The 13,966-nt window shown below is 35.9% G+C and overlaps 4 non-coding genes across 4 annotated transcripts; all 4 read left to right on the top strand.

Annotated features, from left to right (window-relative positions):
* The first annotated feature begins 2,087 nt into the window (after positions 1-2,087).
* On the top strand, positions 2,088-2,278 carry LOC135764495 (U2 spliceosomal RNA). The gene has a single exon (XR_010540043.1). It is a non-coding gene; the product is annotated as a U2 spliceosomal RNA (small nuclear RNA).
* A 782-nt stretch (positions 2,279-3,060) lies between these two features.
* On the top strand, positions 3,061-3,225 carry LOC135764351 (U1 spliceosomal RNA). Its single transcript, XR_010539903.1, has one exon. It is a non-coding gene; the product is annotated as a U1 spliceosomal RNA (small nuclear RNA).
* Positions 3,226-8,900: 5,675 nt separating this feature from the next.
* Positions 8,901-9,091, top strand: LOC135764493 (U2 spliceosomal RNA). Its single transcript, XR_010540040.1, has one exon. It is a non-coding gene; the product is annotated as a U2 spliceosomal RNA (small nuclear RNA).
* Positions 9,092-9,873: 782 nt separating this feature from the next.
* LOC135764349 (U1 spliceosomal RNA) lies at positions 9,874-10,038 on the top strand. Its single transcript, XR_010539902.1, has one exon. It is a non-coding gene; the product is annotated as a U1 spliceosomal RNA (small nuclear RNA).
* The last annotated feature ends 3,928 nt before the right edge of the window (positions 10,039-13,966 follow it).

Here is a 13,966-nt window from a genome sequence, read left to right as displayed (position 1 = left end):
AAATAACAATAACAGATATTGTCGATTGGTGTTATATTATTTTTTTAGCATTTCGTATTATCAAAATATATCATATGTTAGACAGCTTATCAATTTTAAATAAAATAACGAGACATACATAACTATTCGTGTCTGCTCCCGTTTATTGTAATGAGTGTGCACATTTGGAGAAATACTTAGACATTTTACTTCTTATTTCTTTAGACTGAATAATTATTTCTTATTAATTCCAAAGTATGCGACCCGATGATCTAATCGTGGTGTTGTATGTGCTATTCCTCGTTTGTTTGCCTGCATCCATTGCTTTACGGCTTGCTTGTTGCGTTTAAATGCACATTTGATTTCTTTACCAGCATTGGATTTAGACCATTCAATGAGAAGAGTTAACAGCGTTTATTATGATTGATAAGCCCTCAACGGAGAATGAGGTCGGCATACATTAAAAGCCTTATTTTGTTTTTATCGTGTGCCTTCCAAAATGTATGCGACGAAACTTAAATCACGCAAAATATGAATGGTAACTAGACGTGCTTGTTGTGTGCAAGGAGTGCATTTATTTGTAAACTTTTGCTAAATCAAAATGGTTTATTTGTATTTGCTTTTTACCTGGGTTTTATCAGGTTCGCAGTCGGGACATTTTTAATCCATAGTGTATGCATAATTAATTTCAAAGAAATAAGAAGTAAAATGTGTAAGTATTCCTCAAAATGTGCTTTGGACTAAGTCCCCCGTCATCACAGCAAACGGGAGCAGACCCGAATAGGTATGGCTAGTTATTTTATTAAAAATTTCCAGCCGTCTGTAAATTTATGTTTGAAAGAAAAAAGTAAATTAATATCTTACTTACTGTTTTTGTCTTGTTTTCTAGTGAATATCTGACAATGCTTAAATGGAGATACATTTACTTGGTAAGCAAAGTGGCTTAAGATATTATGTATTGTAATAGAAAATTGTTATAAAAACGTTTTGTTTTTGCTGGGAATTCTTGTATATATTTCACAGCTATATAATTAATTATAATAACGCACTTTTTGTTGATAAACATGTTAAAAAATACATTAACACATAATAATGTGGCAACAAATCAAATGTGCATTTAAATGCAACAAGCAAAAATAAATAAATAAAGCAAATGCACGGAAAAGAAACGAGGAATAAAAGAAACACCGCGATTAAAAAAATCAGATCGCATACTTTGTAAAATAATTGAAATAAATTATAAAAATCAACAGGTTTATATTTAAAACAAATAAAAAATATCTGCCAGCGGGGTAAGAAAAATAAACTTAATTCTAGTTTCAACTTAATTCAATAATAAACTCAATTTAGGTTTATTTTTCTTACCCCACTGGCAGATATTTTTACTTGTTTTAAGCCTTAACCTATTACATTTTAGAATTTATTTCAGTAAACAAGACTTAAATTCTAAGCCACTTTGCTTATTAAGTAAATGTATCTCGATTTAAGAATTATTTTTTAACTCGAAAACATTAAGAAAATACTAAGTAAACGAACAAATTGGGATGTTCAAAACACTTAAATATTTTTTTTCACTCTACCCTTCATATTACAGCTGTCGAAAAACCACAGCAACGTTGACAGACCCGGAAGCCATGATACATTAGCAGTTTTTAAAATAAGTTAAATCTAGAATCCTTATTGGTTTTAGATACTTTAAAGCAATGAATGATCTTCTTTCTTTTGAATTGATTTGGTATTATGGAGGAGCTCTGTGTCTGGTTATTGAAGATGATTTGTTCTTTGCTCCTATGTTGGCTTATTTTTTTGTTATTTCCGTTACTATATATATTTTTTCTTTGTTTTTTCTGATTTGAGGTTATGAAAATGTTTTAATTTGTAATAAAGGTTTTTTGAAAATTCTAAATTCTCTCTATCTCTCTCTCTCTCTCTCTCTCTCTCATGAGCGTGGATCAGATCCTGCATTAAAACATGAACTTCTGATTTGCTAGCTCAACGTTCTACCTCTGGGTTATACAATGAGAACGTATAGAGTTAAATGCCCGCTAGCCTCCACCCCAAAAGCCAGCGCCTTCGCCGGCTCCCCCTTTGGCTGCGTCTATTCCGGTATCGCTTCTCGGCCTTTTGGCTAAGATCAAGTGTAGTATCTGTTCTTATCAGTTTAATGTCTGATACGTCTCCTATCCGGGGACTATATGTTAAATGGATTTTTGACCTTCGGAAATGGAAGCGGAGCTTGCTCCTTCCACTCCATGCATCAACATGGTATTGCAGTGTTTCCATGAATGGTGCGCTCCCCATCTCGGGGATAAATAAGTCAAGTATAAAAAAAGAATTTGCTTCTTTTGTGCGTGAGTGACGGTGTTTTTTCTAATCCGTGTGTTTTAAAATTGCTGTGGTTTCGTTGGCTTTATTGGTTTAACGAAAAGCTTGCGTGGAAATGAACACGCTGATAAAGAAATGTTTTTGTAATGTATTTAATTATTTTCTTTACAAGTTTGCGGAGGTGATACGAGGACGAATTAAACATCCTCGACACAGCTGAAGGCGCAACAAAAGCGAACGAGACCGATTGGAATGTTAAAAACACCTGAAAACTTTTTTCACTACCCTTCATACTACAGCTGTCGAAACACCACAGCAACGTCGACAGACCTGGAAGCATAGCTGTACTTGTTTAACTCACAACGACAACGGGTAAGTCATTGAGCCCTGTGTTTTTATTTATCCACGTTCTAAAATTGCTATGCTTTCGTTGTTTCTTGATTGCTCTGTACATTTCTTTGTTTCTATTCCACGTAAAGTTACTTTGTAATAACGAAACCATATATTTGAATGCGCAATTTAAATCCATTTGATTTAAATTGTTTCACATATTTCACTCTACACGGTTCAACCGGGCTGGAAACGGAATAAAAACAGGGTAGATCTCGAAGAATGTTTGGTCTCAGACGTGGCTTCGTGCGCTTTCCACCTGGTCACACACAGTAAATGAAATGTTAGTCGGACGGCCTCCGGGGGCGCCGTCGATGTGATCGGTCACAGGAAGATGCGGCCGTCTGGCCTCAAAGGGTGTCGCTCATACTTACCTGGCAGGGGAGACACCATGATCATGAAGGTGGTTCACCCAGGGCGAGGCTCAGCCATTGCACTCCGGTTGGGCTGACCCTTTGCGAATTCCCCAAATGTGGGAATCTCGACTGCAAAATTTCTGATAGTGGGGGACTGCGTTCGCGCTCTCCCCTGACCTTTGTGTTAAAAATAGATTCGCTTGTCGTTTTACGTAAAATCCAAGAGACGTCTAACCACGGCCCAAGAATACATTAGTCATCAAAAAAGCGGCTATTCAACGACTACATAACTTTTAATAGACAGCGAATAAGTGTCTAGGCTAAAACAAGGCTTAATTTGGGCTGTCAGTGAAAATCTAATAGCCGTTTGACCATTCCAAACGAATAGACTAGCCATTAAATAGAACCACAATCAAACGGCTACATGTCTAAGAGCACAAAATAATGCTTAGATGATTCTTTTACTTCCAATATAAGAGGTTCTCGGGAATGGCAATCATCCAAACTAATAAATTATAAAGGCTTTTATAAGAAAATGACAACAGTTAAACAACCTAGACAGCGTTGGGCAATACAAAATGCTAATAAATACAAGACAAATTGAAATATTGTACATGCATGTACATTAAACCAGCCAACAAATCTGCCAATGGGCTACGACAATTTTTCTTGAATTAAGTGTTTATATCTAGATTTGTTTCTTACCCCTTTGGCAGATTTATTTGCTTGTTTTAAGCCCAAATTCTGAGTTTTTTCTCCCTAAAGGCTAGGTTTATTTTCTTAGGGCATTTTGCTCATCAAAAAATGCATCTTATTTTAAGACTTTCTAGATATTTGTATAGTTAAAACAGTTCGAAATAACAAGTAAGAAATGATTTTTTGCAATGTATTCATTCATTCGCTACCCTTCATACTACAGCTGTCGAAAAACCACAGCAACGTCGACAGACCTGGAAGCGTAGCTGTATTTGTTTAACTCACAAAGACAACGGGTAAAGTATTTTCTTGATTACCTAAATGACTTGCTGTAGGAAAATAAGTTTAGGTTTAAGGGGGGAAATACAGTTTAAAGGGATATTTCAATTTATGATGATAATTCTGTCATCATTTACTCATGCATACAGGCTTACAACAACACGAGGATTAGTTTTTTTCTGAGTAACACAAAAGAAGGTATTTTGAGGAATGATGGTAAACCCACAGCAGATAGTCACCATTGACTTCCATAGTAGGAATAAAAAAATATGATGGAATTTAATAGGTACCATCAACCGTGTGCTAACCATCACTTTGCAAAATATTTTCTTCATCATTTATCACGATACTTCCAAAATAATTTTTCCTACTAAGTCAATATTTCATTATTTGCTTTACAAGCTTAAAAATGATGGTGACAGGATTCCATGGTAATCACAAACAGGTAAACAAGTAAAATAATCACTATTTACTTTTAAAAGCATTTTGAAAATTGCTTGCTTATGCTGGGAGTAAAGGTATTTCATGCAAAAGGTATTTCCTCTTTAAAAGGTAATGTATGCTTCTTTTAAAGCTGACACATTTGCCACATTAAAATAACAGAAATGTGTACTGTTTAAACTTTTTGGAGCCGGTGTGTCTGTGTTCTTGGGGCACACATCTACATGTAAAAGCAGAATTGCTTATTATTCTTCTCTATTTCTTGTATAGGTCAATTATGAGTGAAGAACCGTTCACCAAATGAAGACCGCAGCCAGGTGACGGGATCCTGTGGTAATCACAAACAGGTAAACCAGTAAAATAATCATCATTTAATGTTAAAATAATTTTGAAAATTGAAGTTCTGTGTGTTCTTATTGTACTTTATTTATTTCTGCAGGTAAGCACCATACCGTAAGCTTCATTCCCTTTATAACAGGTAAGGTTCATACTGTTTTATTCTTTTGTACTGTTTTATTCGTACTGTTTTAAATCATTCAGTAAATGCAAAGTTAAACTGATGTGTTTTTAATCTAGATTTAAAAGTGTCTACTGTTGAAGCACATCTGATCTCTTCTGAAAGCTGATAATAACTGAATGCTGAGGCACCTTGTTTTGAGTGAACCCTTGTTTTTTCTAAATGACCTGATCCTATTGATCCGAGTAATCGGTTTCATATTCGATTAGCATATCTGTCATGTATTGTAGCCATGAAGTGGTTTTTAAACAAGAAACAGTACTTTTTAAATCCATTGACCATTGCAATAATCGGCCCTGCTGGTGATGAAAGCATGAACAAGTTTCTCTAAGTCCTGTCTTGAGACAAAACCTCTAATTCTGGCAATATTTCTGAGATGGTAGTAAAAGCAGAATTCCTTATTATTTTTCTCTATCTCAGGCTCTACGGCATATATGTCATGATTTTATTTGTCTATTTATATGTCTATTTACAAGGACTGCCTTGGCCAAATGTTATTGTTAATTAATATTGAAGCAGTTATTTAACATAGGTCCTTTGAGTAGTGATTTGTGTAATGATCCATATATCTATTTTTATGTATATTTTTAACTTAGGAATGTGATTTTAAAGCTCATATTTGTTATTGTATGACACCTCTCATGTTATGAAAGTAAAAAATAAATGTATTTTCTGATGTCTTGCATTTCTGTTTTTAAACTGTTAATCCTTATCAAGTGCTATACATTAGAAAGTGGATATAGAGTGAAATGCACACGGTGAATAATGAACGCAGACCTTCAGTGCCGGACCTCTGACCCGCTAACCTCCATCCCGACAGCCAGCGCCTTCTCCGGATGCCATTGCGGTATCGCTTCTCGGCTTTTTGGGTGAGATCGAGTGGACACCGGGGACTACACGTTTAAATGGATTTTTGACCTTCGGCTATGGAAGCGAGGCTTGTTCCGTCCACTCCGTGCATCGACTCTGGCGCTTTCCGGGGACAAATAAGGTGAGTTTAAAATCAGAGTTTGCTTCTTTAGTGCGTGGTTGCCAGTTTGTTTGCCAGTCCGTGGTCCATAATACGTTCCGCGTTCGTGGTCTCTCCATCGCTCAGTACTTTTCTGTGTTTCTATTTTACGTAAAGCTAACACCAAAACGATTGTGGAAGGCGCTATATAGATTGTTCTCAAAGAAAAAAAACGAGAAACAAACCCATGTGAATATGGGTCAAATTATCTAGGCGGAGCACTTCGTTCAAAGAAAAACGCAACAGAATTGTTTGCGTTGAACAAAGACAATGGTGCCTGCAGACATCGAATGTGTATTGTGGATAAAAAATGGCCAGTGGGGTGGGACAATTTTTCTTGAATTAAGTGTTTATGGGAAAAGTTCACGAATTTTTTCTTACCCTGTAGTCAGATTTATTTGCTTGTTTTAAGCATAAAATAACAGGAGAAGAAATTGTGTAGGGGGAGCAGAGGGTTTTTTTTCGTTCAAAGAAAAGCAGCGTGGCACGAATGAATGTTTGGCTGAAATGCTATCGTAATTTCCCCCTTAATTTTCCTTACAAACATGAAACCAGAGAGAAGGGTCAGTTGGCATCGAATTGCACCTTGTATTCGGTGATTGATTGAGGAAAAATATGCGTATGTGTATATATATACTTGTTTTGTTGAACAGAGACAATGGCCGCGTGCTCCAGCGTCACCTATATGCCTATTTCACAAAATGGCGGCTTTGACCGGAAGTAGGGAAAACATCGTTCAGGTTGCACCACTACGATGGCCACTCAATATAGTATGGACTGACAGCTGCTTTGTTTTCTCCTACACATGAATTTACTTGTAAAAATAACAATAACAGATATTGTCGATTGGTGTTATATTATTTTTTTAGCATTTCGTATTATCAAAATATATCATATGTTAGACAGCTTATCAATTTTAAATAAAATAACGAGACATACATAACTATTCGTGTCTGCTCCCGTTTATTGTAATGAGTGTGCACATTTGGAGAAATACTTAGACATTTTACTTCTTATTTCTTTAGACTGAATAATTATTTCTTATTAATTCCAAAGTATGCGACCCGATGATCTAATCGTGGTGTTGTATGTGCTATTCCTCGTTTGTTTGCCTGCATCCATTGCTTTACGGCTTGCTTGTTGCGTTTAAATGCACATTTGATTTCTTTACCAGCATTGGATTTAGACCATTCAATGAGAAGAGTTAACAGCGTTTATTATGATTGATAAGCCCTCAACGGAGAATGAGGTCGGCATACATTAAAAGCCTTATTTTGTTTTTATCGTGTGCCTTCCAAAATGTATGCGACGAAACTTAAATCACGCAAAATATGAATGGTAACTAGACGTGCTTGTTGTGTGCAAGGAGTGCATTTATTTGTAAACTTTTGCTAAATCAAAATGGTTTATTTGTATTTGCTTTTTACCTGGGTTTTATCAGGTTCGCAGTCGGGACATTTTTAATCCATAGTGTATGCATAATTAATTTCAAAGAAATAAGAAGTAAAATGTGTAAGTATTCCTCAAAATGTGCTTTGGACTAAGTCCCCCGTCATCACAGCAAACGGGAGCAGACCCGAATAGGTATGGCTAGTTATTTTATTAAAAATTTCCAGCCGTCTGTAAATTTATGTTTGAAAGAAAAAAGTAAATTAATATCTTACTTACTGTTTTTGTCTTGTTTTCTAGTGAATATCTGACAATGCTTAAATGGAGATACATTTACTTGGTAAGCAAAGTGGCTTAAGATATTATGTATTGTAATAGAAAATTGTTATAAAAACGTTTTGTTTTTGCTGGGAATTCTTGTATATATTTCACAGCTATATAATTAATTATAATAACGCACTTTTTGTTGATAAACATGTTAAAAAATACATTAACACATAATAATGTGGCAACAAATCAAATGTGCATTTAAATGCAACAAGCAAAAATAAATAAATAAAGCAAATGCACGGAAAAGAAACGAGGAATAAAAGAAACACCGCGATTAAAAAAATCAGATCGCATACTTTGTAAAATAATTGAAATAAATTATAAAAATCAACAGGTTTATATTTAAAACAAATAAAAAATATCTGCCAGCGGGGTAAGAAAAATAAACTTAATTCTAGTTTCAACTTAATTCAATAATAAACTCAATTTAGGTTTATTTTTCTTACCCCACTGGCAGATATTTTTACTTGTTTTAAGCCTTAACCTATTACATTTTAGAATTTATTTCAGTAAACAAGACTTAAATTCTAAGCCACTTTGCTTATTAAGTAAATGTATCTCGATTTAAGAATTATTTTTTAACTCGAAAACATTAAGAAAATACTAAGTAAACGAACAAATTGGGATGTTCAAAACACTTAAATATTTTTTTTCACTCTACCCTTCATATTACAGCTGTCGAAAAACCACAGCAACGTTGACAGACCCGGAAGCCATGATACATTAGCAGTTTTTAAAATAAGTTAAATCTAGAATCCTTATTGGTTTTAGATACTTTAAAGCAATGAATGATCTTCTTTCTTTTGAATTGATTTGGTATTATGGAGGAGCTCTGTGTCTGGTTATTGAAGATGATTTGTTCTTTGCTCCTATGTTGGCTTATTTTTTTGTTATTTCCGTTACTATATATATTTTTTCTTTGTTTTTTCTGATTTGAGGTTATGAAAATGTTTTAATTTGTAATAAAGGTTTTTTGAAAATTCTAAATTCTCTCTATCTCTCTCTCTCTCTCTCTCTCTCTCATGAGCGTGGATCAGATCCTGCATTAAAACATGAACTTCTGATTTGCTAGCTCAACGTTCTACCTCTGGGTTATACAATGAGAACGTATAGAGTTAAATGCCCGCTAGCCTCCACCCCAAAAGCCAGCGCCTTCGCCGGCTCCCCCTTTGGCTGCGTCTATTCCGGTATCGCTTCTCGGCCTTTTGGCTAAGATCAAGTGTAGTATCTGTTCTTATCAGTTTAATGTCTGATACGTCTCCTATCCGGGGACTATATGTTAAATGGATTTTTGACCTTCGGAAATGGAAGCGGAGCTTGCTCCTTCCACTCCATGCATCAACATGGTATTGCAGTGTTTCCATGAATGGTGCGCTCCCCATCTCGGGGATAAATAAGTCAAGTATAAAAAAAGAATTTGCTTCTTTTGTGCGTGAGTGACGGTGTTTTTTCTAATCCGTGTGTTTTAAAATTGCTGTGGTTTCGTTGGCTTTATTGGTTTAACGAAAAGCTTGCGTGGAAATGAACACGCTGATAAAGAAATGTTTTTGTAATGTATTTAATTATTTTCTTTACAAGTTTGCGGAGGTGATACGAGGACGAATTAAACATCCTCGACACAGCTGAAGGCGCAACAAAAGCGAACGAGACCGATTGGAATGTTAAAAACACCTGAAAACTTTTTTCACTACCCTTCATACTACAGCTGTCGAAACACCACAGCAACGTCGACAGACCTGGAAGCATAGCTGTACTTGTTTAACTCACAACGACAACGGGTAAGTCATTGAGCCCTGTGTTTTTATTTATCCACGTTCTAAAATTGCTATGCTTTCGTTGTTTCTTGATTGCTCTGTACATTTCTTTGTTTCTATTCCACGTAAAGTTACTTTGTAATAACGAAACCATATATTTGAATGCGCAATTTAAATCCATTTGATTTAAATTGTTTCACATATTTCACTCTACACGGTTCAACCGGGCTGGAAACGGAATAAAAACAGGGTAGATCTCGAAGAATGTTTGGTCTCAGACGTGGCTTCGTGCGCTTTCCACCTGGTCACACACAGTAAATGAAATGTTAGTCGGACGGCCTCCGGGGGCGCCGTCGATGTGATCGGTCACAGGAAGATGCGGCCGTCTGGCCTCAAAGGGTGTCGCTCATACTTACCTGGCAGGGGAGACACCATGATCATGAAGGTGGTTCACCCAGGGCGAGGCTCAGCCATTGCACTCCGGTTGGGCTGACCCTTTGCGAATTCCCCAAATGTGGGAATCTCGACTGCAAAATTTCTGATAGTGGGGGACTGCGTTCGCGCTCTCCCCTGACCTTTGTGTTAAAAATAGATTCGCTTGTCGTTTTACGTAAAATCCAAGAGACGTCTAACCACGGCCCAAGAATACATTAGTCATCAAAAAAGCGGCTATTCAACGACTACATAACTTTTAATAGACAGCGAATAAGTGTCTAGGCTAAAACAAGGCTTAATTTGGGCTGTCAGTGAAAATCTAATAGCCGTTTGACCATTCCAAACGAATAGACTAGCCATTAAATAGAACCACAATCAAACGGCTACATGTCTAAGAGCACAAAATAATGCTTAGATGATTCTTTTACTTCCAATATAAGAGGTTCTCGGGAATGGCAATCATCCAAACTAATAAATTATAAAGGCTTTTATAAGAAAATGACAACAGTTAAACAACCTAGACAGCGTTGGGCAATACAAAATGCTAATAAATACAAGACAAATTGAAATATTGTACATGCATGTACATTAAACCAGCCAACAAATCTGCCAATGGGCTACGACAATTTTTCTTGAATTAAGTGTTTATATCTAGATTTGTTTCTTACCCCTTTGGCAGATTTATTTGCTTGTTTTAAGCCCAAATTCTGAGTTTTTTCTCCCTAAAGGCTAGGTTTATTTTCTTAGGGCATTTTGCTCATCAAAAAATGCATCTTATTTTAAGACTTTCTAGATATTTGTATAGTTAAAACAGTTCGAAATAACAAGTAAGAAATGATTTTTTGCAATGTATTCATTCATTCGCTACCCTTCATACTACAGCTGTCGAAAAACCACAGCAACGTCGACAGACCTGGAAGCGTAGCTGTATTTGTTTAACTCACAAAGACAACGGGTAAAGTATTTTCTTGATTACCTAAATGACTTGCTGTAGGAAAATAAGTTTAGGTTTAAGGGGGGAAATACAGTTTAAAGGGATATTTCAATTTATGATGATAATTCTGTCATCATTTACTCATGCATACAGGCTTACAACAACACGAGGATTAGTTTTTTTCTGAGTAACACAAAAGAAGGTATTTTGAGGAATGATGGTAAACCCACAGCAGATAGTCACCATTGACTTCCATAGTAGGAATAAAAAAATATGATGGAATTTAATAGGTACCATCAACCGTGTGCTAACCATCACTTTGCAAAATATTTTCTTCATCATTTATCACGATACTTCCAAAATAATTTTTCCTACTAAGTCAATATTTCATTATTTGCTTTACAAGCTTAAAAATGATGGTGACAGGATTCCATGGTAATCACAAACAGGTAAACAAGTAAAATAATCACTATTTACTTTTAAAAGCATTTTGAAAATTGCTTGCTTATGCTGGGAGTAAAGGTATTTCATGCAAAAGGTATTTCCTCTTTAAAAGGTAATGTATGCTTCTTTTAAAGCTGACACATTTGCCACATTAAAATAACAGAAATGTGTACTGTTTAAACTTTTTGGAGCCGGTGTGTCTGTGTTCTTGGGGCACACATCTACATGTAAAAGCAGAATTGCTTATTATTCTTCTCTATTTCTTGTATAGGTCAATTATGAGTGAAGAACCGTTCACCAAATGAAGACCGCAGCCAGGTGACGGGATCCTGTGGTAATCACAAACAGGTAAACCAGTAAAATAATCATCATTTAATGTTAAAATAATTTTGAAAATTGAAGTTCTGTGTGTTCTTATTGTACTTTATTTATTTCTGCAGGTAAGCACCATACCGTAAGCTTCATTCCCTTTATAACAGGTAAGGTTCATACTGTTTTATTCTTTTGTACTGTTTTATTCGTACTGTTTTAAATCATTCAGTAAATGCAAAGTTAAACTGATGTGTTTTTAATCTAGATTTAAAAGTGTCTACTGTTGAAGCACATCTGATCTCTTCTGAAAGCTGATAATAACTGAATGCTGAGGCACCTTGTTTTGAGTGAACCCTTGTTTTTTCTAAATGACCTGATCCTATTGATCCGAGTAATCGGTTTCATATTCGATTAGCATATCTGTCATGTATTGTAGCCATGAAGTGGTTTTTAAACAAGAAACAGTACTTTTTAAATCCATTGACCATTGCAATAATCGGCCCTGCTGGTGATGAAAGCATGAACAAGTTTCTCTAAGTCCTGTCTTGAGACAAAACCTCTAATTCTGGCAATATTTCTGAGATGGTAGTAAAAGCAGAATTCCTTATTATTTTTCTCTATCTCAGGCTCTACGGCATATATGTCATGATTTTATTTGTCTATTTATATGTCTATTTACAAGGACTGCCTTGGCCAAATGTTATTGTTAATTAATATTGAAGCAGTTATTTAACATAGGTCCTTTGAGTAGTGATTTGTGTAATGATCCATATATCTATTTTTATGTATATTTTTAACTTAGGAATGTGATTTTAAAGCTCATATTTGTTATTGTATGACACCTCTCATGTTATGAAAGTAAAAAATAAATGTATTTTCTGATGTCTTGCATTTCTGTTTTTAAACTGTTAATCCTTATCAAGTGCTATACATTAGAAAGTGGATATAGAGTGAAATGCACACGGTGAATAATGAACGCAGACCTTCAGTGCCGGACCTCTGACCCGCTAACCTCCATCCCGACAGCCAGCGCCTTCTCCGGATGCCATTGCGGTATCGCTTCTCGGCTTTTTGGGTGAGATCGAGTGGACACCGGGGACTACACGTTTAAATGGATTTTTGACCTTCGGCTATGGAAGCGAGGCTTGTTCCGTCCACTCCGTGCATCGACTCTGGCGCTTTCCGGGGACAAATAAGGTGAGTTTAAAATCAGAGTTTGCTTCTTTAGTGCGTGGTTGCCAGTTTGTTTGCCAGTCCGTGGTCCATAATACGATCCGCGTTCGTGGTCTCTCCATCGCTCAGTACTTTTCTGTGTTTCTATTTTACGTAAAGCTAACACCAAAACGATTGTGGAAGGCGCTATATAGATTGTTCTCAAAGAAAAAAAACGAGAAACAAACCCATGTGAATATGGGTCAAATTATCTAGGCGGAGCACTTCGTTCAAAGAAAAACGCAACAGAATTGTTTGCGTTGAACAAAGACAATGGTGCCTGCAGACATCGAATGTGTATTGTGGATAAAAAATGGCCAGTGGGGTGGGACAATTTTTCTTGAATTAAGTGTTTATGGGAAAAGTTCACGAATTTTTTCTTACCCTGTAGTCAGATTTATTTGCTTGTTTTAAGCATAAAATAACAGGAGAAGAAATTGTGTAGGGGGAGCAGAGGGTTTTTTTTCGTTCAAAGAAAAGCAGCGTGGCACGAATGAATGTTTGGCTGAAATGCTATCGTAATTTCCCCCTTAATTTTCCTTACAAACATGAAACCAGAGAGAAGGGTCAGTTGGCATCGAATTGCACCTTGTATTCGGTGATTGATTGAGGAAAAATATGCGTATGTGTATATATATACTTGTTTTGTTGAACAGAGACAATGGCCGCGTGCTCCAGCGTCACCTATATGCCTATTTCACAAAATGGCGGCTTTGACCGGAAGTAGGGAAAACATCGTTCAGGTTGCACCACTACGATGGCCACTCAATATAGTATGGACTGACAGCTGCTTTGTTTTCTCCTACACATGAATTTACTTGTAAAAATAACAATAACAGATATTGTCGATTGGTGTTATATTATTTTTTTAGCATTTCGTATTATCAAAATATATCATATGTTAGACAGCTTATCAATTTTAAATAAAATAACGAGACATACATAACTATTCGTGTCTGCTCCCGTTTATTGTAATGAGTGTGCACATTTGGAGAAATACTTAGACATTTTACTTCTTATTTCTTTAGACTGAATAATTATTTCTTATTAATTCCAAAGTATGCGACCCGATGATCTAATCGTGGTGTTGTATGTGCTATTCCTCGTTTGTTTGCCTGCATCCATTGCTTTACGGCTTGCTTGTTGCGTTTAAATGCACATTTG

The sequence above is a fragment of the Paramisgurnus dabryanus genome, chromosome 9 (assembly GCF_030506205.2).
Source record: "Paramisgurnus dabryanus chromosome 9, PD_genome_1.1, whole genome shotgun sequence".
NCBI classification, from domain to species: domain Eukaryota; kingdom Metazoa; phylum Chordata; class Actinopteri; order Cypriniformes; family Cobitidae; genus Paramisgurnus; species Paramisgurnus dabryanus.
The sequence above is the reverse complement of the archived record's forward strand: the minus strand, read 5'-3'. Positions and strand labels throughout refer to the sequence as shown.